Source organism: Frankliniella occidentalis, unplaced genomic scaffold (genome assembly GCF_000697945.3).
Source record: "Frankliniella occidentalis isolate FOCC.00 unplaced genomic scaffold, Focc_3.1 Scaffold27, whole genome shotgun sequence".
NCBI classification, from domain to species: Eukaryota; Metazoa; Arthropoda; class Insecta; order Thysanoptera; family Thripidae; genus Frankliniella; species Frankliniella occidentalis.
This window is the reverse complement of record NW_026267157.1, coordinates 1,759,047-1,761,794: the sequence shown is the minus strand read 5'-3', so window position 1 is coordinate 1,761,794 and position 2,748 is coordinate 1,759,047. Positions and strand designations below refer to the sequence as shown.

The following is a 2,748-nucleotide window of genomic DNA, read 5'->3' as shown; positions in this document are numbered from 1 at the left end:
GGGCAAGGGGAGATTGGAGTCCCCCCCATCACCCCCATCCGCCCCTTCTTCTCCATCCCTCGTGGCCTATCCTCTGGAATCGTCCTGTAGCAGGACCCGTCGTGTAGGTTGGCAAGTTTATCCCGAGCGCCTTGCCCTGCCTGCGGATCCACGGTGCGGTTGTTCCGTCCAGCGCCCCAGCGTCCAGATCGGGGGTAAACGGGGCGGGGGGGCGGGGGCGGAGATGCCGGACAGGTGACGGTGGCATTGGGAGCAGAAAATGTCTGCTTGATGATAGCGGCGACCTCGGTTTGAGCTGTAAAATTGTGACGATTAGACATGTGCGCCGACTAGACCTTTGTCGGCGGCGGCGTGAGGCCAAATTTTGGTCAACGGCGGCGGCGCCGCCGGCGTTCACGCCGATGTGGTAGTCGTCGGCGGCGGCGGCGGCGTCACCGGCGTAAACCCAAATAAATTGCACCTTTTAACGATTTCGGGGGTCAGATTTGCCTTCTCATAAGATATCCTAACGACTTTTTGCTCACCAGAATTTCGTGCCAATTATTCTTCGCAAAATTCTACTAAAATTGTTTAACTGCTTTAAAATTTTGAGCTGCTAAGCAGGTTGCCTACCCATCCGGCGTCCCCAAGTTGGGTTTTAGAATCGAAAATGACCCTTTACAGCCTCTACGCCGACGCCGCCGCCGATGAAATGGTCGGCGGCGGCGCGGCGGCGCGCCGACAATTTTTTGCCGGCGGCGGCGGCGCGCTGAAATTCGTCGGCGGCGGCGCAACGGCGGCGCGGCGCACATGTCTAGTGACGATGTGGAAGGGTCGGGGTGTCGCCGCGCTGTGCGACGGCGCGGCGCCGACGTCCTCCGCGATGTCGTTTGGATGGCGGACAGATGCACGAATGGTCAAGACGGACGGACACGCGGTCCGGTCGTCAACCGCATCACCAGAGTGAAGGGGAGAGAAACAGGAAAAGGGAGGCGATGCATCAGATCACCCGTCACGTATAGCGAAGTGCTGCACAATGTCACACACGGATCAGCCAGACCGCGCGGCGGGGCGGGGAGGGGCTGGACGGGGCGGGTGGGGGAGGGGGCCCTAGGAGGGGGGTGCCGGCTCCGGCGTCGCCCCCCGGACCCCCGGAGCCGCCGTACTTCCTCCGGCCCAACTTGCAAGGCGCGTATAAAGGCTCCGCTGGCCGCCGAGGAGTGCATTGCTTCGGCGACCGCGTCCAACGCCGTCCACACCTCGCCTCCCCCAACGTGTGCACCGCGAACACCATGTGCCGCCCCAGGACCGCGGTACGGACCAGTGCAAGTGCAGTGTGTGTGTGTGTGTGTGTGTGTGTGTGTGTGCGTGTGTTGTCGTCGTCTGAAGATCGCACCTCGCCGACCGCCCTCGACACGGATTACAGTGAAAATACGCTTCTCAGTGCGAAGTGTCGTATATCGCAACGCCGTCGATAGAAACATCGTTTCGGCATCGTGGCGGTGGCGTGGTCAGAAATGACGTGTCGAGACGATATATCGAAACGCTGTCGATTCGATGTCGTGTTGAGTGGGTTTAAAACTGACCCCTTCATGTGTGCTTGGCTCTGCCCGCAGGTGCTGCTGCTGCTGGGCGCGCTGTGTGCGGCCGTGCCGCTGCACGCCAAGACCGCCGAGTCCGCCGCCGCGAGGGACAGGCGCGCGCTGCTCCCGAGTAAGATGAGCTTGGCGATGTGTTGAACACCAGGGTGGTGACCTGCCCATGGAGGTCCCAGACTCACGAGTTGTTCTTGTTCTTCCTCACGAGCAGGTAGCCCCAGCAACTCGTACCTGCCGCCCACTGCAGGCGCCGGACCCGGCGGCGCACCTGGTGCTCGCGGACCCCAGGGTGGCTTCCCTGGTGCACCCGGCGCTGGTGCCTTCCCTGGCGCACCGGGCGCTGGTGCCTTCCCTGGTGCACCCGGCGCTGGAGGCTTCCCTGGAGCTAATGCTGGCGGGGTCCTCCCCGGTGCTACCCCCAGTGGCTCGTATGGCGTACCTGGCGCTCGAGGCCCTGGCGGCCTCAATGGACCTCAGGGTGGCTTCAACGGGCCGCAAGGTGGCTTCAACGGGCCGCAGGGTGGCTTCAACGGGCAGCAGGGTGGCTTCAACGGACCACAAGGTGGCTTCAACGGCCCCCAGGGTGGTTTCAACGGACTCCAAGGCGGCATCAACGGTCCGCAGGGTGGTGTGAACGGTCCTCAGGGTGGCTTCAACGGACCTCAGGGTGGCTTCAACGGACCTCAAGGTGGCTTTAACGGACCTCAGGGTGGCTTCAACGGACCTCAGGGTGGTTTGAACGGACCTCAGGGTGCTGTTAACATTGGCGGACAGCAGGGTCTTGGACGCCCGGCGGACTCCTACATTGCCCCCGGCGGTCCCGGGTCCAACAACCTCCCGGGTGCGCAGGGTCAGGGCCGCTTCCCTGGTTCCGCTCTCGGCCAGCCGGGCTTCAACGGAAACAACGTCAACGGGGGTCTTGGTCAGCCCGGATTCAACGGCAACAACCTCGGCGCTGGTCTCGGCAGGACGTACGGAGTGCCGACTCCCGGACAGCAACTGAACGGCGCCGGTGCGTTCGGTCCTGCGCGTACGCTGCAGTCACCCAGCAACCAGTACGGCACGCCTAACAACGGTCAGCCGGGTGCCTTCCCAGGACAGCAGGGTGCCTTCCCCGGTCAGCAGGGTGCCTTCCCAGGACAGCAGGGTGCCTTCCCCGGTCAGCAGGGTG

The 2,748-nt window shown here is 63.5% G+C and overlaps 1 protein-coding gene across 1 annotated transcript in view; it reads right to left on the bottom strand.

The window, feature by feature from the left end:
• Positions 1-2,748, bottom strand: part of LOC113209321 (uncharacterized) — a gene marked incomplete at its 5' end in the record, with an annotated part of 14,220 nt that overhangs the window by 1,590 nt on the left and 9,882 nt on the right.